Raw genomic sequence first — 22,221 nt, 5'->3', positions numbered from 1 at the left:
ATCCGAACCCGAGTCAGCAGCTTTGCACAACAGTTCTGTAACAATGTGGATCAGTTCATGCGGCTATAGAGTCTCTTTGGGCTGAGCCGGCTGGAACCTTTGACACGTTGGGCAATTGAGGACCATGTTGGCAATATCCTGACTGATGCCTGGCCAATATACTGCCCCTCGGGCTTGACGGCGACACTTTTCGACCCCCAGGTGACCTTCATGGATTTGGCCGAGGCCCAGCTCTCGCATGCTCTGTGGGATTACTATCCTGTCCAGCTTCATTAATATGCCGTCCACTACCGCTAGATCGTCCTTTATATTATAAAACTTTGGGCACTGCCCCTTTTGCCAAACGTCCGTGAGATGTCGCATTACCCGCTGGAGTAAAGGATCCCTGGCCATCTCCTGACGAATTTGCACGACCCTTTCATCAGTGGCCGGAAAGTTGGATGCACAAAACTTCACCTGAGCGTCTATCTGACAAAGTCCGACTGCTCACACGGCGTGGTGACGCATCTAGAGAGTGCGTCGGCCACAATGAGCTCTTTGCCCAGGGTGTAGACCAGGTCGAAATCATAGCGGCGGAATTTGAAGAGGATACGTTGTAGCCATGGCATCAGATCATTGAGGTCCTTTTGGATGATGTGAACCAATGGCCTGTGGTCTGTCTTGATCGTGAATTTGGGGAGTCCATACACGTAATCATGGAATTTGTCAATCCCTGTGAGGAGGCCTAGGCATTCTTTTTCAATCTGAGCGTATCATTGCTCAGTAGGCATCATGGCTCCAGAGGCATATGCGACTGGGGCCCAGGGGGAGGATTTGTCCCGCTGGAGGAGTACTGCCCCAATGCCATGATAAATTGCCCGTAGTGTCCAAAATTGCCCTTAGTGTTGGGTGGGGTTACTGGGTTATGAGAATAGGGTGGAGGTGTTGATCTTGGGTAGGGTGCTCTTTCCAAAAGCCAGTGCAGACTCAATGGGCTGAATGGCCTCCTTCTGCACTGTAAATTCTATGATGCCAGCCTGGCTCGCGTCGGTGGAGATCTTCGTCTCCTTGGCGGAGTCGAAAAATGCCAGTACCGGGGCCTTGGTGAGTTTCGCCCTGAGCTCACGCCACTCTTGCTCATGAGCGGGGAGCCACTGGAAGTCCGTAGTTTTTTTGACAAGATTGTGGAGAGCTGTGGTGTGTGATGCAAGGTTGGGGATAAACCTCCCAAGGAAATTGACCATCCCTAGGAAGCGGAGGACTGCCTTCTTGTCCTCCAAGGTCTTCATGGCGTTGATCGCCGCCACCCTTGTCTGCATCTGGCCGCACACCGAACTGCAAAATATGGTCGCCAGGGAACTTTATTTCTGCTTGACCGAACGAGCATTTGGCTCTATTGAGTCGGAGGCCATGCTCGTGGATCCTGTGGAACACTCGCTTGAGGTGATCGATGTCCTCTTGAGGAGTTGTGAACCAGATAATAATATCATCAACATACACTCGCACCCCCTCGATGCCCTCCATCATTTGCTCCATTATGCGGTGGAACACTTCCGAGACGGAGATGATGCCAAAGGGCATCCGGTTGTAACAGTAGAGACCGAACAGGGTGTTAAATGTGCACAACTTTCGACTGGATGCGTCCAGCTGTATTTGCCAAAACCCCTTGGAGGCATCCAGCTTCGTGAAAAGCTTGGCGTGAGCCATTTAGCTGATGAGCTCTTCTCGTTTAGGTATAGGGTAGTGTTCCCTCATGATGTTACTGTTCAAATCTTTTGGGTCGATGCAAATGCGAAGTTCCCCTGACGTTTTTTTGACACAGACCATGGAACTAACCCAGTCCGTGGGTTCAGTGACCTTAGAAATGACGCCCATCTGCGGATGACATGGTGTGAACCCGCTGCAAAAGATTCAGGATTTTGCAGGCCTGAGCACCGAGCAGGGAAGTTCTGTTGGTTCCTACAATTTCAAAATGCAGAGTTGCTTTTGAAGAACGATGGGATACCGCAAGCTGGCATGAGCCACTGGCAGCAATGGCATTGCCATTGTAGTCGAGGAGCTGGCAGGCCGGTGGAAGAATGCTTGGCTTGACGCGGATGGTGTCAAGGTCAGACTTTGAAATGAGGTTCGCTGAAGCGCTGGTGTCCAGCCTGAAGCGTATGCGAGTCTTGTTGACCGTGAGGGTGGCACACCACTCGTCGTCCGGATCAATGCTCATCACTGGGAGTTGTTTCACCTTCTTCGCTGAAAGCATCGTATGCTTGGTGATGACGCCCACCCGGAATGGGGATGTAAGGCCCTCGGTGTCGGAATCTGGAACCATGTCGGAGTCGGAGTCTGCAACGGGTTGCTGTACTGACCGGATGTTCCTGCGCTGCGACTGGGATCGCTGTGTATTGGGCAGTTGAGCAGATCTGCACAGGACTGCGTAGTGGCCAAGCTTGCCACACTGGAGACAGTGCCGAGATTTCGCGGGACATTGCCGCTTTAAATGGGCAGAGCCACAGTTGTTGCATGTCATGGCGCCGACGTCAGGACTCTCCGTGCGCCACCGCGCATGCGCGGTGCAGTCGAACGATGTGCGCAACTGCGCAGTTTGGTCGTCGGCCTTGCCGTCCCCTTGGTTGTGGCGTGCATGCGCAGGAGCCCAGGAAAAGCGCGCCAAATGGCCGCCCTCATCCTGACTCAGGCCCTGGAGATGTTTTACGTCCTGCACCCGCTTCGCATCGTGGGGAACTTGCCGCGCCATCTCTGCCGCCTTGGTATGGGAGTACCGGTTGTTAGCGTGCTCGTGGAGGATGCAGGTTTCGATGGTGATGGTGAGGGTGAGCTGCTTAACTTTAAGATGCTGCTGGCGAAGGGGGTCGTAGTGGACCCCGAAAATGATCTGGTCGCGGATCATGGAGTCGGAAGTGGAGCCGTAGTTGCAGGACTGCGCGAGGATACGGAGATGGGTTAAGAAGGACTGAAAAGGTTCATCCTTACCCTGAAGCCTCTTCTGGAACACAGCGTACAAAGCTCTCGTTGACTTCGATGTCACAGTGGCTGTCGAACTTCAGCAGGACTGTTTTACACTTTGTCTTGTCCTCGCCTTCAGCAAAGGTGAGGGAGTTGAAGATGTGGATAGCGTGGTCCCCGGCTGTAGAGAGGAAGAGAGCGATCTTCCTGGCATCCGATGTGGTTTTGAGGTCGGTGGCGTCAAGATACAGCTGGAACTTCTGCTTGAAAATCTTCCTGTTAACACCGAAGTTGCCGGCGATGCGGAGCTGCGGGGGAGGGCGGATGCTGTCCATGTTACCGGATGGCTGATCGCTGGTCAAAGGCAAACTATCTCAATGTAGGTCCGTCAAAGTCGAGCATGACTCACTGGTACCATGATGTGTTGGGTATGCCGGGTCTGCGAGGACTGCGTTTACTGCAGCAGTGAGAGAGACAGGCTTCCAACACTTGAAGAAATGCAATTTCATTTTATTGAACTCTTAATTATCATACATACTTTAACTGTGGGTTGACACTATGCTGACTTGATTGGAGACCTGAGGCTAACCTGACCAGACTATCTTACTACCACATGGTGTATGTTCTAGCTGCTGCTCATGGGCTCTGACTGTCTCAGAGGCTGGATCCCAAGAGAGCGGGAAAACTAGTGCCCTCTGGCTTTATAGTGGTCGTGTCCTGTCTGGTGATTGGCTGCTGTGTTCTGTGTGTTCACTGGTCATCCTGTGTGTCAATCACTGCCTGTCTGTGCACCATCATATACCTGTGTGTATATCATGACAGGTGGGACCTCCACAAATGGGATGGTCTACACCTGAACCAGAGGGGTACCAATATCCTGGGGTGGAAATTTGCTAATGCTCTTTGGGAGTGTTTAAACTAATTCAGCAGGGGGATGGGAACTTGAATTGTAGCTCCACTGTACAGGAGGTTGAGAGGAGTGAGGTCATGAGTAAGGTTTCAAGGTCGCAGGAGTGTACCAGCAGGCAGGAAGGTGGTTTGAAGTGTGTCTACTTCAACGCCAGGAGCATCCGGAATAAGGTGGGTGAACTTGCAGCATGGGTTGGTACCTGTGACTTCGATGTTGTGGCCATTTTAGAGACATGGATAGAGCAGGGACAGGAATGGTTGTTGCAGGTTCTGGGGTTTAGGCGTTTCAGTAAGCTCAGGGAAGGTGGTAAAAGAGGGGGAGGTGTGGCATTGTTAGTCAAGGACAGTATTACGGTGGCAGAAAGGACGTTTGATGAAGACTCGTCTACTGAGGTAGTATGGGCTGAGGTTAGAAACAAGAAAGGAGAGATCATCCTGTTGGGGTTTTCTATAGGCCTCCGAAAAGTTCCAGAGATGTAGAGGAAAGGATTGCAAAGATGATTCAGGATAGGAGCGAAAGTAAGAGGGTAGTTGTTAAGGGGGACTTTAACTTTCTAAATATTGACTGGAAACGGGATAGTTCGAATACTTCAGATGGGTCAGTTTTTGTCCAATGTGTGCAGGAGGGTTTCCTGACACAGTATGTAGATAGGCCAACAAGAGGCGAGGCCACATTGGATTTGGCACTGGGTAAAGAACCAGGCCAGGTGTTAGATTTGTAAGTAGGTGAGCACTTTGGTGATAGTGACCACAATTCGATTACGTTTATTTTAGCGATGGAAAGGGATATGTATATACTGCAGGGCAAGAATTATAGCTAGGGGAAAGGCAATTATGATGCGATTAGGCAAGACTTAGGATGCAGAGGATGGGGAAGGAAACTGCAGGGGATGGGCACATTTGAAATGTGGAGCTTGTTCAAGGAACAGGGAGGACGTGGTCGAGCGAGGGAACCGTGATTTACTAAAGTAGTTGAATCACTTGTCAAGAGGAAGAGGGAGGCTTATGTAAAGATGAGATGTGAAGGTTCAGTTAGGGCGCTTGAGAGTTAAAGTGAGCCAGCAAGGACCTAAAGAGAGAGCTAGGAAGAGCCAGGAAGGGACATGAGAAGTCCTTGGCAGGTAGGATCAAGGAAAACCCTAAAGCTTTCTCTAGGTATGTCAGGAATAAAAGAATGACTAGGGTAAGTGTAGGGCCAGCCAAGGACAGTAGTGGGAAGTTGTGCGTGGACTCCGAGGAGATAGGAGAGGCGCTAAATGAATATTTTTCGTCAGTATTCACACAGGAAAAAGACAATGTTGTCAAGGAGAATACTGAGGTACAGGCTACTAGACTAGAGGGGATTGAGGTTCATAAGGAGGAGGTGTTAGCAATTCTGGAAAGTGTGAAAATAGATAAGTCCCCTGGGCCGGATGGGATTTATCCTAGGATTCTCTGGAAAGCTAGGGAGGAGATTGTAGAGCCTTTGGCTTTGATCTTTATGTCATCATTGTCTACAGGAATAGTGCCAGAAGACTGGAGAATAGCAAATGTTGTCCCCTTGATCAAGAAGGAGAGTAGAGACAACCCCGGTAACTATAGACCAGTGAGCCTTACTTCTGTTGTGGGCAAAGTCTTGGAAAGGATTATAAGAGATAGGATTTATAATAATCTAGAAAGGAATAGTTTGATTAGGGATAGTCAACACGGTTTTGTGAAGGGTAGATCGCGCCTCACAAACCTTATTGAGTTCTTTGAGAAGGTGACCAAACAGGTGGATGAGGGTAAAGCAGTTGATGTGGTGTATATGGATTTCAGTAAAGCATTTGATAAGGTTCCCCACGATAGGCTATTGCAGAAAATATGGAGGCATGGGATTAAGGGTGATTTAGCGGTTTGGATCAGAAATTGGCTAGCTGTAAGAAGACAGAGGGTGGTGGTTGATGGGAAATGTTCAGCCTGGAGTTCAGTTACTAGTGGTGTACCACAAGGATCTGTTTTGGGGCCACTGCTGCTTGTTATTTTTATAAATGACCTGGAGGAGGGCGTAGAAGGATGGGTCAGTAAATCTACGGGTGACACTAAAGTCAGTGGAGTTGTGGACAGTGAGGAAGGATGTTGCAGGTTACAGATGGACATAGATAAGCTGCAGGGCTGGGCTGAGAAGTGGCAAATGGAGTTTAATGCAGAAAAGTGTGAGGTGATTCATTTTGGAAGGGGTAACAGGAATACAGAGTACTGGGCTAATGGTAAGTGTGGATGAGCAGAGAGATCTCGGTGTCCATGTACATAGATCCCTGAAAGTTGCCACCCAGGTTGATAGGGTTGTTAAGAAGGCGTACAGTGTGTTAGCTTTTATTGGTAGAGGGATTGAGTTTCGGAGCCATGAGGTCATGTTGCAGCTGTACAAAGCTCTGGTGCGGCCGCATTTGGAGTATTGCGTGCAGTTCTGGTCACCGCATTATACGAAGGATGTGGAAGCATTGGAAAGGGTGCAGAGGAGATTTACCAGGATGTTGCCTGGTATGGAGGGAAGATCTTATGAGGAAAGGCTGAGGGACTTGAGGCTGTTTTCGTTAGAGAGAAGAAGGTTAAGAGGTGACTTAATAGAGGCATACAAGATGATCAGAGGATTAGATAGGGTGGATTTTGAGAGCCTTTTTCCTCGGATGGCGATGGCTGGCACGAGGGGACATAGCTTTAAATTGAAGGGAGATAGATATAGGACAGATGTCAGAGGTAGGTTCTTTACTCAGAGGCATGGAATGCCCTGCCTGCAACAGTGGTGGAGTCGCCAACATTAAGGGCATTTAAATGGTCATTGGATAGACATGTGGACGATAAGGGAATAGTGTAGATGGGCTTTAGAGTGGTTTCACAGGTCGGCGCAACATCGAGGGCCGAAGGGCCTGTACTGCGCTGTAATGTTCTATTGTTCCATTGTTCTATTAACTGAAATGGTCAACAAGACCCAGAAAATCACCTGACAGACTGAAATTGTGATGAATTGTTATGAACTCTCTCTCTTCTTGTGTTCCTCAACCTTTTTATTGTATATAGTAACTGCACATACCTGTTCTGTAAATATTCTATTGAGGACTTGAGGAGGGGTGGGGGGAGGGATGTGGTAGCACGGCCCCTTTAAGGGGCGTGCCCTCACGGTTCACATGACCGGCTATGGGCCTATCATGTGGGAACATGTGAACCCCAAACAATGGGGAAAAGTGCGGGGCCTAGGTGTGGGGTCCGAGGCAGAGTGGGCCCTGGAGCCAGAGAGTGAAGACCTGTTTAGTGGCTTTGTGCCTGTGTCCCGTTTATATTTACTCGTACCAATAAATCCTTGTTCTGTTACACTGTGAATCTCCTTAGTATTGCTTCGAGCCAGTACAATAAGCATGCCACAGACCTTCAAAGGTGGCTGAGATCCTCAATCCTTTTGTGCAGATAATCACAGAATTGTTATGGTGCAGAAGGAAGCCATTCTGCGTCGACTCCTCTCACTGCAAAGTGTATGTGAACACTAGGCTCAAAAGCAGAAACTGCTGTGTTTACATTACCTCACTGCCCCTAATTTTGGAACATCCTTCAGCAATAATATGATAATGTAAACAGGGTGTTAGAGGAACAGGTCCTGCAGCAAGAAGATCAGAATAAAAATCAGAATAAAATGCCTGGAAAATACAGATGCTCCAGGCTATGCAGTCTGAAAGACATTCATGTAATTTGTGTCCTTAGACTGTGTTCATCAGGCTGTGTGCATCTTTGTTTATAAGGTCATGAGTATAGGGGAGGGAGGCCCACCCGTGATGCCCTGGGAGGTATTCTCTGATCCTGAGGCTAAGTGTTGATGCCGTCGTAAACGCCGTCGCGTTTTACAACGGTGTCAACAGGCCCCGAGGAGCGGCAATTCTGAGTCCCTCAGTAGGCCAGCACGGCACTGGAGCGACCCACGCTGCTCCAGCTGCCGATACCAGCATCAAACGGGCGCCGCAGGTCTGTGCATGCGCGCTGCGACCGGCGCGAATGCGCGCATGTGCACTGCAACCGGCACAGTTGCAGTGAGCATGCGCGGTGGCTTCCTTCTCAGCGCCGGCCCCGACGCAACATGGCGTAGGGCTACAGGCGCCGGCGCGGAGCTAAAGAGGCCCCCAGCCCGAGCTGCTGGCCCGCCGTTCGGTAGGCCCCGATCGTGGGCCAGGCCACAGCGGAGGCTCCCTCCGGGGTCGGACCCCCCTCCCCCCCCCACCAGGCCGCCCCCGAAAGGATGCATGCTGAGGTCCCGCCGGGTAAGACCACACTTGGACGCCGCCTGCGGGACTCGGATTTTTTTGCGGCCACTCGGCCCATCCCGGGAGTGTCATGTGTTCATCCTGGATGCTGTAATGTTGAACCTCTGTTCACAACTGTAGTAGTGGAGCAGGTGAATCTTCAAAGAAATTCCCAGTTTGTGATCTCAATTAAATTTTTTTGGAACAAAAATAGATCAATGATCATCAAAGGGCGATTAGCTTATCAAATTTCATTCACCTCCTTCACAAACTCTCCCATGGTGTAGTCAATAGAATTTTGAATAGCCCTAATATTTCTTGCCTCTCCCACCTTAGTAGATGATTCCAAACATCTATAAATACCACTTCCTCCCATTGAATCTAATATGACTACTTAATTTACGAATCCATTTTTGTTCTCCTGCAACTTGACATTTCTGGCTTACTTTGGAGTAATAATCTGTATTTACCTTATTATTAACACATACATTTTTCAGTAATATTGTTTGAACATCTTCCTTTTGGACTGCAAAGTCTGAGTTCTTTGATTATTTTCTCCTCAGGAAATGTTTAAAGGAGAATAGTCCACATTGCAATACACATTTCACAAAGCCCAATGTTTCACAACATCCTTGAATTTAGCACTTTTTTGCCATCGATGAACAAAGCTCTTTGGTATAATGCAGTAGAAAAATCAGCTTGTAATATTTCCAATTACAATTGAAAAGAGTTTAACCTTTACACTGCTGAAACATTTCTAAATATTTATAATAGTCTCTAATCTCCAGTTGACAGATTCTGGCAACAGTTACTGAAAAAAGCATTGTCTGCCAGAGAATTGGTATTTCTTTTTCGCCTGCACAACATCTTTGAAGTATTTGACATAGGTTATTACTATCAATCAGAACCAAGCCTTCCAAATACATAATAACCGAAAGAATAATCAATTGGTAAAGATAGTAAAGACTACCCTGGTAACTATACCGACACTACTCAAGAATAAGGTTAAGTTCATAGTTTGACCAGCCATTCATTAACATTTCACAAGGTTCCTTCATATGCAAGATCACGTGGCAGTCTTGAAGAATATAAGGCCGGAATATCGCAGTTTGCAAGTCTTCGTCAACTCTTCCACGTGAGGATGTGGACAGAAGTGATTTTAATGTGTTTTGGGAAAAAGTTTGCTTGGAAAAGGCTATCTCCTCTATTCTGGTTTGGACTTCCACAGGCTGACCGATGATCTGAATGTGGGATGAGCCTTGTTGTGTACTAATCTCAAGCAATGACAATTTTGTTCACATCGTCTCGTCGTTTAGGGGATAGTCAACGCGGAGTTAAACTCCTTAGGCGCAATTCTCCGGAAAGATTTCTAAGTGTTGTAGAGAGTGGGAATTGCCGTGAGCTTCCTGGCGCTCGACCCAGCGAGGCCGGCGACGTTAATAGGCCTCACTGGCTTCTGGCGGCAAATGAGGGCTCGCCAGCTGATTCATCGGCATCGCACTCGCCAGCCCCCTGCTAACAAGGTTCAGCAGCACTTATGTTGCACTTGCTCAGCCAACCCCAGTCATCTCGCAATAATGCCGCCCAAGAGGCCGGCCCCAAGATTCGGCAATGCAGACCTGGGGAGGCTGCTAGTTGCTGTGGAGGCCAGGAGGGATGTCCTGTTCCCCCGAGGGCCCTGGAGGTTCAGCCAGAGGACAGCCAGTGCTGCCTGGGACGTGTTGGCGGCGTGAGTGCCGGGAGTGTGACCAGCAGGATTGGCTCCATTGCAGGAAAAAGGCAATGACCGTAACCAGGCAGCACAAGTGAGCAGACACCAACGCAATCCCCCCCACTCACCCTCCACTCCCGCTGAACCTTTCTGCCCCATGGGAGCATCCTCCTCTAAACTCTCCATGCGACTCCAACCCTCCCTCCACCCCCTCTCCCCCTTCAATCCCCCCAACCTTTCCTTCACACCCCCCCTCTCACCACAATCAACCACACATGTGGCAAACGATGCCCCCTCTGTTCATCCTCAGGAAAAGCACTCTCACAATCGCTAGGAGAGGGCCCAGACAATAGCTGGTGTGCCGGACATCAGGGGCGGGATTCTCCAACCCCCCGGTGGGTCGGATAAACACCGAGGGGCGTGGCGTAAATCCCGCCCGTCCGCCCCGTGATATTCTCCCGCCCCCCCCAAAATCCCAGTGTCGTGAATCGCGCCGCACGCCTCGGAGAATGTCGAGGACCGGAGCAACGCAACAGGCCCTGGGGCCGCCCCAATTCTCCGGGCCGGATGGGCCGAAGTCCCGCCGACGAGGCCACGGGTCCCACCAGCATAAATTGATCCACCTATTCAATGGCGTCAACCAGTCGTGCTGGTTGACGCCGGCCAGCGTGGAGGTAGGGGTCGGTGTGGGGCGGCCGCCGGAGAAGTGACGGCACGGCCGCAGGTGGTGGGGGGATGGCAAAAGCCATTGGAGTGTGTGTGCTGGGGGGGGGGGAGGGATGGGGGGGAGGGGCTGGGGAGGGAGGGACTTGGGGAGGGGCTGGGGGGAGGTGCTGGGGGATGGAGGGGCTGGCGGAGGGATTGGCTGGGGGGGAGGGAGGGGAGGGGAGGGGGAGGGTTGGAGAAGGTGCGTGATGGAGAGGATGCGTGATGGGGAGGGTGTGTGATGGAGAGGGTGCGTTCCGTGGAGGAGAGGGGTGTGTTGGGGAGGGTGTGTGCCGGGGAGGAGAGGGGGGGTTTGGGGAGGGTGCGTGCCGTGGAGGAGAGGGGGGGTTTGGGGAGAGTGCGTGCCGGTGAGGAGACGGGGGAGCAGGGTTGGGGAGGGTGCGTGCCGGGGAGGAGAGGGGGGGTTTGGGGAGGGTGCATGCCGTGGAGGAGAGGGGGGGTTTGGGGAGGGTGCGTGCCGGGGAGAGGGGGGGGGTGTCTGGTGAGTGTGCGTGCCGGGGAGGAGAGGGGGGGGTTGGGGAGGGTGCGTGCCGGGAAGGGGGGGGGGGGGTTGGGGAGGGTGCATGCCGTGGAGGAGAGGGGGGGTTTGGGGAGGGTGCGTGCCGGGGAGGAGAGGGGGGGGGTCTGGGGAGGGTGCGTGCCGGGGAGGAGAGGGGGGGGGGTTTGGGGAGGGTGCGAGCCGGGGAGGAGAAGGGGGGGTTTGGGGAGGGTGCATGCCGTGGAGGAGAGGGGGGGTTTGGGGAGGGTGCGTGCCGGGGAGGAGAGGGGGGGTTGGGGAGGGTGCATGCCGGGGAGGAGAGGGGAGGGGGCGGGGTTGGGGAGGGTGGGTGCCGGGGAGGAGGGGGGGGGGGTTGGGGAGGGCGGGTGATGGAGAGGGTGCGTGCTGGGGAGGAGGGGGGCAGGGTTGGGGAGGGTGCGTGCCGGGGAGGGTGGGGGGGGGGGGGTGGGGTCCGCCTGGCCATTGCCAGCTGGCAACAGTCGCGAACATGCAGCCCATGGCACCTGGCTGCGGGGGGGGTTAAGGGCAATGGCGACATGTCGTCTATCCCCCCCCACCCCTTGCAGGCCGTTATGATTGGTCATCACCCAACGATGTTGGCCGCCATGGCAGGAGCCGCAATTCTGCATGTTGCCCTGGGGAGGTGGAGCAGGAGCGTGCCAGGGAGGCGGCGGAGGCTGCCGCAGAGGAGCGTGCTGCAGGGAGGCAGGTGGCAGCTGCTCAGGCTGGAGGGCCACCCGCACGACAGGAGGAGGAGGAGGAGGAGGAGGTGGTGGTGGTGCCACGGCGACAGAGACACCCGATGAGGCCCCATGTGTACCGGCCCTGTTCGTCGTACCAGGACCTCACAGACCGGGCATGCAGGAGGAGACTCCGGATGAGCCGGGAAACCGTGGCACACATGTGCCACCTGATGGCACACATGGCACCGCGTGACACTGGGGGAGGACACCTTCTCCCCATGGCCATCAAGGTTACGCGGCCCTGGATTTTTATGCCACGGGGTCATTCCAGGCGCTGAGTGGGGACCTGTCCGGCATCTCGCAGGCATCGGTGCACCGGTGCATCCGGGCAGTGACAGATGCCCTACATGCCATTGCGGACCGCTACATCCAGTTCCCTGTGCACCGGGCCAGCCAGGATGCCTGGGCAGCGGGCTTTGCTGCAGCAACCAGGATGACCATGGTCCAGGGGGCGATCGATGGTATGCACTTCGCCATGCAGCCGCCTGCGGATAACAGGGCCGTGTTCACGAATAGGAAGGGGACCTATTCCATGAACATTCAGGTGGTCTGTGACCACCGCATGATGATCCTGCACGTCTGCGCCCGGTACCCGGGCAGTGTACATGACTCATTCATATTGGCTCGATCTTTGATCCCCACCATAGATTATCAGAGAATTTACAGTGCAGAAGGAGGCCTTTCGGCCCATCGAGTCTACACCGGCTCTTGGAAAGAGCACCCTACCCAAGGTCAACACCTCCACCCTATCCCCATAACCCAGTAACCCCACCCAACACTATGGGCAATTTTGGACACTGAGGGCAATTTATCATGGCCAATCCACCTAACCTACACATCTTTGGACTGTGGGAGGAAACCGGAGCACCCGGAGGAAACCCACGCACACACGGGGAGGATATGCAGACTCCGCACAGACAGTGACCCAAGCCGGAATCGAACCTGGGACCCTGGAGCGGTGAAGCAATTGTGCTATCCACAATGCTGCCTGTGCTGACCATGTTCGAGGGACGCCCCCCCCCCAGCTGAGGGGCTAGTTGCTGGGCGACAGGGGTTACCCGTTGCGGTTCGTAGCTGATGACACCTATACGGAGGCCACAGACTGACGCGGAGAACCGCTACAACGATGCCCATGCAGGCTGTGATAGAGAGGTGCTTTGGGCTGCTGAAGATGCGCTTCACGTGCCTGGACCGCTCTGGAGGGGCCCTCCAGTACCTGTCAGATAGGGTCGGCCGCAACGTTGTGCGTCCTGCACAACATAGCCCAGCAGAGGGCGATGTGCCTCAGGCAGAGGAGAGGGAAGGGGAGGAGCAGCAAGACGAGGCGCAGACCTCCCCAGATGAGAAGGATGGTGGCAATGGTCAGGACAGACGGGCTGGACATGGACGGGAGGCTGTCCACCGTTACCGGCTGGTCCAGCGGGCATGGGACAGGCTGATAGCCGCCCGGTTCATGGACTAGGGGGGCGTGGGAATCGCCAAGTATGGGCACAGACTGCACACTACGGCACCAGCCTACCACCCTCACCCCTGCCACCCAACACCAACCACCCTCACCAAGCCCACCCAACACCAACCACCTGCACCCCACCCGCATATACAACACCCCTCCATTGCACATCCACCTGCGGCACAACAGGCCGGGCTCACACGGTCGCAGCTGGAAGCGGGTCTATTGGAGGGCATGGAGGATGATGACAACCCGCTCTGGGATGAGCTCTGGGCGGCACAAAGGCAGCTTCTGTAGGTGTGAAAGTGGTTTTAATAACAAACAGTTCATACTGGCCCTAGCCCCAGAACTAATCTGTGCCCTGCACCCGTGCCAACTTACTCAGTGTCTAATATTTTGGCCTTACGGGTCCTATGTCTACGTCTAGATGGTTCCCCAGATGGTACAGCAGAACTGGAGGTGGACTCCTGCAATTCCTGCCCTGCGACTAGGACCCTTTGAAAAATGAAAATCGCTTATTGTCGCAAGTAGGCTTCAAATGAAGTTACTGTGAAAAGCCCCTAGTCGCCACATTCCGGCGCCTGTTCAGGGGGGCTGGTACGAGAATTGAACCGTGCTGCTTTGGTCTGCTTTCAAAGTCAGCGATTTAGCCCTGTGCTAAACCAGCCCCTGGCGTCCGTTTCCTGGGGCGGCCCGGCCTAGATGGACCAGGCTGCGGCTCGGGCGACTGGGATGGCGAGCTGCCAGCCTGTCCTGCCCGTTGCCCACCAGATGCACCTGGGATGGAAGGGGGGGGGGGAGTCCAAGGTGTTGTGGTGTTCCGGGACCTCCCCTCCAGGGGTACCCGGAACGGGCCTCAGCACCTCCTCCTCCCGCATGGTGCCCGATGGCTCGGGCATCTTCATGGGTCGGGGATGCAAACGGACCGAGCACCTGACGCTGCCAGTCCTGGAGGCCCGTCCTGGTATCAACAAGGGTCTGCAGGCTTGCAGCCATGGAGCTCAGGGAGTTGGCTAGCCCTGTCTATGTCTGGGTGACGCCGGCCAGTACCTGGGCAATGGCACCGATGCCCTCAGCGATGGCCTGCAGAAACTGGGCCATTGCCTGCTGAGACTGGGCCACACCGTTGAGCGCCTCTGCGATCTGCTGCTGGCTCTGGCTCATGGCTGCCTGTGAGAGGGCAGCCATGTCCTGGGCCACGAAAGCCCCACACCTTGCATACTGCGACCCATGTCTGACACCCTCGCACCCATTGCTTCCATCGCGGCCGCCACCTGTGTGGTGTCAGCCTGGGTGGCACGCACGACTGGCACCACTCCCAGCTCCTGGACTCCTCCACCTTCATCTGCAGCTGCCGCAACCCCCTTCGGCCGTCCCTTGGTCCGTGCCAGCAACGGGTCTATGGGTGGGTGTGGTAACTCCAGGAAGCCAGGACCCGTTTGGGTGGCAGGTGGTTGCCTGCACCGGGCTGCCCTCCGACCGCCCGGCCCCTCAGCTGCTCCTGCCTCCACCTGTTGTACTGGGACGGCTGTGTTGTGCGCACCAGTTAGTGTCCCAGATGCCTCATCGCTAAAGTGCCCAACCGAGGTGAGTCTTTCTGCGATAGTGGAGGGTGCGCGAGATAGCAGTGGCGTAATGGCGTACTCCCCATCTGGCCCGAAGTCCGGAGTCCCCTGGAGTGGTGATTTCTGTCCATCCGTCCCCTGTGTGTGGGTGTCGGGTGCGTCAGTGTCCTGGCCATCAGTGTCCTGGGTCGGCTGCGATGGAAGCCTGTTGCTATGGCTACCCTCCTCGTCGCTGGGTGTGGCCCACCGGCGTCGCTGCACTTGCACTAGATGTGGGCGTCGTCCGCCTGGTGCTCCGGGCCTGTCCCTGGCTCGTGGCCGCCCTGGAACGTCCTGGGGGTGTCGTATGCCTGATGGGCCGGGTCTGTCACCCCTTCCCCCATATCCCCCTCACCCCAAATACCCCATCCCCATATCCCCCTTCCCCCATATCCCCCATATCCCAGCTCCCCCCATATCCCCCTTCCCCATATCCCCCCTTCCCCCATATCCTCCTTCCCCCATAATTCCCCCATATCCCCCTTCCCCCATATCCCATTCCCCCATATCCCCCCTTCCCCCATATACCCCATATCCCCTTCCCCATATTCCCCATATCTCCCTTCCCTTTAATCCTCCTTACCCCATAATCCCCCTTCCCCCATATCCCCCTTCCCCCATATCCCATTCCCCCATAACCCCCTTCCCCATTTGGGGATATGGGGGGTATGGGGGATATGGGGGAAGGGGGTTATTGGGGAAGGGGGATATGGGGGAAGGGGAGATATGGGGAATATGGGGGAAGGGGGATATGTGGTATATGGGGGAAGGGGGATATGGGGAAGGGGGTATGGAGAAGGGGGATATGGGGGAAGGGGATTTGGGGGAAGGGGCATATGGGGGGATATGGGGGAAGTGGGATATGGGGAAAGGGGGTATGGGGAAGGGGGATATGGGGGATACGGGTGAAGTGGTGGTATGGGGAAGGGGGATGGGGGGATATGGGGTAGGGGTATGGGGAAGGGGATATGGGGAAGGGGGATATGGGGAAGGGGATATGGGGAAGGGGGGATATGGAGAAGGGGGATATGGGAGAAGGGGGGATATGGGAGAAGGGAATATGGGGGAAGGGGGATATGGGGAAGGGGGATATGGGGGAAGGGGGATATGGGTGAAGGGGGATATGGGGGAAGGGGGATATGGGGAAGGGGATATGGGGGAAGGGGGGATATGAGGAAGGGGGATATTGCGGAAGGGGGATATGGGGAAGGGGATATGGGGGAAGGGGGATATGGGGAAGGGGGTATGGGGAAGGGAGGATATGGAGGAAGGGGGATATGGGGGAAGGAGATATGGGGTAAGGGGGGATATGGTGGAAGGGGATATTGTGGAAGGCGGGATATGGGGGAAGGTAGGATATGGGGGAAGGTGGGATAAGGGTGAATGGGGATATGGGAGAAGGGGGGCATGGGGAAGAGGGGCTATGGGGGAAGGGGGTTATGGGGGATATGGGGGAAGGGGGATATGGGGGAAGGGGGATATGGAGGAAGGGGGTGTATGGGGGATGTGGGGAAGGGGGATATGGGGGAAGGGCGATATGGGGAAGGGGGATATGGGGGAAGGGGGGTATGAGGGAAGGGGATATGGGGGGGATATGGGGAAGGGGGATATGGGGGGAAGGGGGGATATGTGGGTTATGGGGGAAGGAGGATATGGGGGAAGGGGGGATATGGGGGAAGGGGGGATATGGGGGAAGGGCGAAAGGGGTGCAGGCAGTGAGGGGTGTCAGTTGGCGCTGCGCGGCGGGTGGAAACTTTGCCGGTCTCGCGGGTTTGGGGGGCATCTTTTGTGTAGTGACGGCGCGCGCGTCCGTGACGGGTGACGCCGTCGCGAATGGCATCTCGCCGCTACTAGCCCAGACCGGAGAATTCACGACATTTGGGGGGCCCGACGTCGGAATGATTCGCGCCGTTTTTCGCGTCGGGTTCGGGCCATCGCGCCATTCACGGAGAATTCCCACCCCAGAATGCTCACCACCTTCGAGAAACGTGCTTCGGAGGTGACCCGTGTGGCCGAGGACAGGGCGGTCAACAACCCGGAGGCTGGCGCATGCCACAGAGGTGAGGAACCACCGGGCTCCACCAGGGGGACCTGTCAAATGTGAGTTGTTATTGCCTTACTGTCTGACCTATCCCTCCCACTGACCACATGTCCATTCTCCCACAGGTCCTCCAGCCGACGGCGTCAGCACATCCCAGGTGGCCCCCTCTCCTGCCTCCCAGGAGACCACCTTGGAGGAGAGCTCCGAAGATGCCACCGTAATAGTCGTGACACAGCTTCATCCCCACCCTCCACCAGCGCAGATACACACACCTCAGTGGGACATGCTAGTGGACGGCTTCTGGGGCACAATCTGGTGAGCACCACACTGCTGCTGATGTACATCAGGTGGAGGCAGGAGCCCCCAGCCTAGACAGCAGTTGGACGTCCGCTGGGTCCCAGCCTGATACAGAGCCTGTGGAAGAGGTCATCCCGGAGCTGATGGAGACGTTAGGGACATTCAGGGGGAAATGTCAGCGACACTCCAGAAGGTCCATAGCTATAGGTGCTGGAGCTGTTGTCGGCAATGCGTGGCACCGAGTCCAACACTGCTAGGGTGGCGACCGCAGTGGAGAGCCTGGTGCACGATGTCGGCACCATTAGTGAAGATGCCCAAGGTGTCGCGCAGTCGGTGACGGCCCTGGCTGAGGGTCTCAGCAGAATGTCTGCCTCACTAGGGAATGCGACCCAGTACCAGGCATACCTTGATGAGGTTCTGTGGGACATGTCCCACTCTCAGATGTGCATGGCCAAGGCGCTGTGGAGAATGGCCCAGTCACTGGTGGCCATTGCCGAGGTTCTGCAGAGCATGTTCCAGTCACTGAGGAGCATCACCGAGGGCATCGACATGACAGTGCGGACCATGGGGAGCCGCCAGGGCTGGCAGAGCCAGATGATGCAGGGGCAGCCGGGGCTCGAACCAGCTGTCCCTCCATCCCAAGGTAAAGCCAGGTCCCTATGGGCACCAAGTGGGATGGAGGGGTGCTGGGTGGCAACCCGGACCCGCCCATGGAGTGGCGACGGTGGCCACCAGCTCCCCCGAGTTCCACCCCTCTGATGAGGCCACGTCTCGAAGTCAGTACACGGGATAGGGCAGCACAGCTGTACATGTTCCGCGACAAGAGAACCGGTGCCCCTTGGTCCATCTCTCCAGGCAAGTGCCCCCCCCACCCCCCCTCCCTGTGGTACTCACCCACCCTCCAGCCGTGGACATGTCCGCGGAGCTGTGTCCCATCCCCTGGGTGTTTGGATGTTGGCTGCTGCATGTGTGCTGTTGCTTCCCGCAGTGTTCAAGCGCAGTGTCCAGGCATCAACATGTGATTGGGATGCTGAGCACTGACTCCCACATGCTACATGGCCCACCCACCCACGGGAATCCACTTGGGTTGACCTAGCCATGATTGCCAATTCACTATTTGCAATAGCTTTCAGCCGTATGGCCAGAGGCCTCAGCAGACAATGGGGGTTATGAGTGGTCGATGGGGCAGACGGGCAGGGACAACGGTTATTCACGGAACGTGTACACACAATCCAGGGGTTGACATGTTGGTGCTGCGCGCGGTTGCCCCTCGGTTGTCTCTCCAGCACTTCCCCCCCACTCTCCCATGGTAGCCCACCCCTGCAGTGGGTCCCCCACCCCCTCTCCGAGCACTGGGATAGCAAGTCCAGTGGCCCCAGACTCTTTGCCTGGGAGCAAAGCTGGCTACTCACCTCCTCGGCTCCCCACAGAAGCCCTTCCAGCAGGTTCACATTTTTCAAAATGAGTACCAATTGGTGCCAGTGTGACCACTTGCTGGGGAGGCCGCTGAATGACGGGAGGCCGTTGGATATGGGGTCACTCCCGTTAATTGTATGGAAATAGGGCTTAAGTGTGACAAGTGGTTTCTCGTCACGCTACGGCGAGATCCCGATTTCGCCTACGGTAGAGGACCGGTTGCATCGCAAACTGTTTGCGCCTGGCGCGGTTCTCATTTTTGGCCTATCCTGCGATTCATCGGCCTTGTTTTGCTTGAGCAAAGAGCGTAATCAGGCCAGAGAATCGCGCTCCTTGAATTTCTGTGTGTCAGGCGGGATTATAGAGACCTGCCAGTGGCTTGCCAGCAGCTGGAATGGTGGTGGGGGGGGGGGGGGGGGGGGGGGGGGGGGCTGGCTGCACTGCCTACTGCATTTTCATTTGCAAAAATATATTTTATTCATAAAATATCTAAAAGAACATTGTAAAACATTTCAAATTGCCATAACAGGAAAGCACAATGATTTTCACATTTTCTACATAGATCATGTTGCACTCTGCGGTGCTTCAATACAATAACATTGCAAACATTATTAACCACCCTCCCCTACCCACACGAGCTGTGGTGATCAGTGAGTTCTTGTTGCTGCCACTGGCCATCGTTTTGAGGGATTTCCTCTCCATAGGAGTGGCCACACACACACACTTCCCTTTCTCTGCAATGATGCAAAGCTAAATGTTTATTGGATGAAAATGTTAGAGTGTAGATTCTTTGTGCTGCTGTTAAAATGAAACTTAGTGCCAACTTAGTGTAGCAAAATATAACAGGTTCAATTTCACGGTAGGATGTTAATGTAGCCATCAGCCAGGAGCAGTTCCAATCACATTCAGGATACCCAAAAGGTAACTCTTTACATCATAAATTAGATTTTGCTCAAGATGTTACAGTTGTTCAGAAAGAGAGAAATGTGTTTTTTATTTTAGGAAACATTAATTAAAATAGTATCTTCATCACTCTTCCACTTAGTATACAGCAAAGTTATGAGGATTTCTGACTCCATTTTTCACAATGGGAGTTCAGTGTTATCGATCATTGAATTCAAAACATAAATCTCCCATATTCCCTTCTCACTATATGCCCCAGATAAAATACTAAATGAAATTAGCAAACTCCCTTGATTTATAAAACTCATCACACTTCACTTCAGAAGCTAAGCTGCTCTGTTCCTTTACCTGCACTTTGTGAGTTCAGGGAGCCTCTGTAGTGATCAGCGAGATTTCCATCTCTCAAAATAGGCTGCAACAGCTGAACATGTGCCTGGAAGAGATTGGAGCACAGCTGTCAGGGAAGGCTTGATGAAGGACATCAATAGAATCAGACAAAATAAGGTAAAGATTATGAGGAGAAGAATGACACTTTTTCAACTGAGTGGAGAGCAAAGGAGTGAAGAGAAATAAATTGGAGATCAAGCAGTCGTCTGCCAAAGAATCGTCGGGAACCTTTGCCAGACTGTGCCTGCTTCATGACCCTTAAGGAGAAATGAAATATGATAATCACATTAAGGACCACAAATAACAAAATAAACCAAAGAATCAAGTTTGAAGAGGATCTTACTATTTTACAGTATATCTCACGATTCAGTGATTTTTTTTTTTACCTCACCAACTGTGAAATTAGTAGGGATAATTTGTGTGTTTGCAGCATTGTAGGAAAATGCATTGATACATCACCTATAACATCCCAAGACACTACACAGGGGGGCTTTTAGACAATTGGAGACAGAACCATAAAAGAAAACAGGACAAGTGACCAAAATTTCGGTGAAACAGATCGGTTTTTCTTAAGGAAGGAGAGGGGCGTTGAGGCTTCAGGAAGGAATTCCAGAGTTTAGGAACTAGATATCGGAAGGTATATTTGTGAAGCAAATGGAATTGGGGATGCACATGAGGCCAGTGCTGTGTGGAGGGAGCAGATTAGTAGACAATCTTTGTCTGACGGATGATTAGTGTAAGGCCCATGCTCTCATATCTCGGTGAAGGTATTGACAATGGTTTGGAGCTCGGCCGCTGATCGTGCGCAGACCCAAACTTCACCTGCATTCTGTAGTTCAATGCCAGAGGATGGAGTGACCATGTATCTGACCTGCAGGTGGTGGAGGCTGAACAAATTCCTGTCTGCTCTTTAGTTTAGCTTCACCCCAGCTGGGAGCTTGCTGAGGGTGAGATGGAGCATTGTGGCAAGGAAGATTGAGAAGAACATTGGTGCGACCACACACCCTTGCTTGACCCCAGTACGAATGTGAATTGTGTCTGTGGTGGACCTGTTGGTCAGGATTGCAGTTTGCCTGTCATCGTGGAGCAGATGTGTTATGTATCTGGGAATACATTCATGCTGGTTTTGCATCACATGATGTGTGGTGACACCAGCAGAGTGTTTGCACGGGCTTTGAGCAGATCACCATCTTGATTGTATGAGCAACATCCTTAATAAATAAGAATACAGAGTGTGGGCACCTCCGTACCATTTCTCTTTGTGGCAACAAAGAAATATAACAAGGTGGAGGATGGTGACAAACATTTGAGGGCAGCTGAAAAGGAGAACGACGCTCTATAGTCCCTCATGGTTGACAGTGTCAAAGGCCTTTCTGCGTTCAAGGGTTGGTGCTGTTCCCTGCATTTCTCTTGCAGTTGCCGCACAATGATAATCATGTCACTTGTGCCCCTTAGTGGACGGAATCTGCATTGTGACTCTGGGAGGAGCTCTTCAGCCACAGGGAGAAGACCATTCAGAGGACTCTTGCGATTACCGTCCCTGTGGCCAACAGCAGGAAAATTCCTTTGTAGTTACTGCAGTCGGATGTTCACCTTTTCTAAACATGTTCACGACTACGGTGTCTCTGAGATCTCCCAGCATGTTCTCCTCCTTCCAGATAAGGGAAATGAGGTCAGGTATTCACACCAATAGTGCTTTTCCACAATGTCTTAGTGCCTCGGTTGCAATTCCAGCTGCTCCAATTCCCTCGTTGTTCTTTAGCTGTAAGAATGGCCTATTCTACTTTGTTCCAGGGTGGAGTTGTGCTGAGATAATGCTGAGGGATGGAGTCGAGGACATTCGCATTGAAGACAGATTCTCTGTTAAGGAGGTCTGCAAAGTGCACCTTCCAGTGGGCACTGACTGACTGCTTGGACTGTAGGTGGTCTTGACTGTGCTAAAGAAACCTGGTGTGTCCTGGCTGTCTGCTGACTGCTGGATCTCCTATACTTTCTCCAGCTACCGTCTGTTCTTTAGATCGTGGTTTTTTTCTGGACCTCAGCCTTCAGCTGTCAGCAGAGCTGCTTTTTTGCTCCCGAGTTGGATTGCTGTTTCATGTTCAGAAAAGCTTTGCTCTTGCGGCTTATCAGCTCCTGGATCTCCTGGACATTCTCATCAAACCAGCCTTGATGTTTCCGGGTCGAGTGACCAAGTGTCTCTTTGCAGTGCTGGTTATGTTTGCCTTGAGGGCGGAAAAGGAGCTGTGGACACTCTGGCCGTGATTCTCCAACCCCCCCGATGGGTTGGAGAATCCCAGGGGCGGAGGCGCAAATCCCGCCCCGCCGCTGGCTGCCCTATTCTCCGGCTCCGT

This window comes from Scyliorhinus torazame, chromosome 2, assembly GCF_047496885.1.
Source record: "Scyliorhinus torazame isolate Kashiwa2021f chromosome 2, sScyTor2.1, whole genome shotgun sequence".
Taxonomy (NCBI): domain Eukaryota; kingdom Metazoa; phylum Chordata; class Chondrichthyes; order Carcharhiniformes; family Scyliorhinidae; genus Scyliorhinus; species Scyliorhinus torazame.
The sequence above is the reverse complement of the archived record's forward strand: the minus strand, read 5'-3'. Positions refer to the sequence as shown.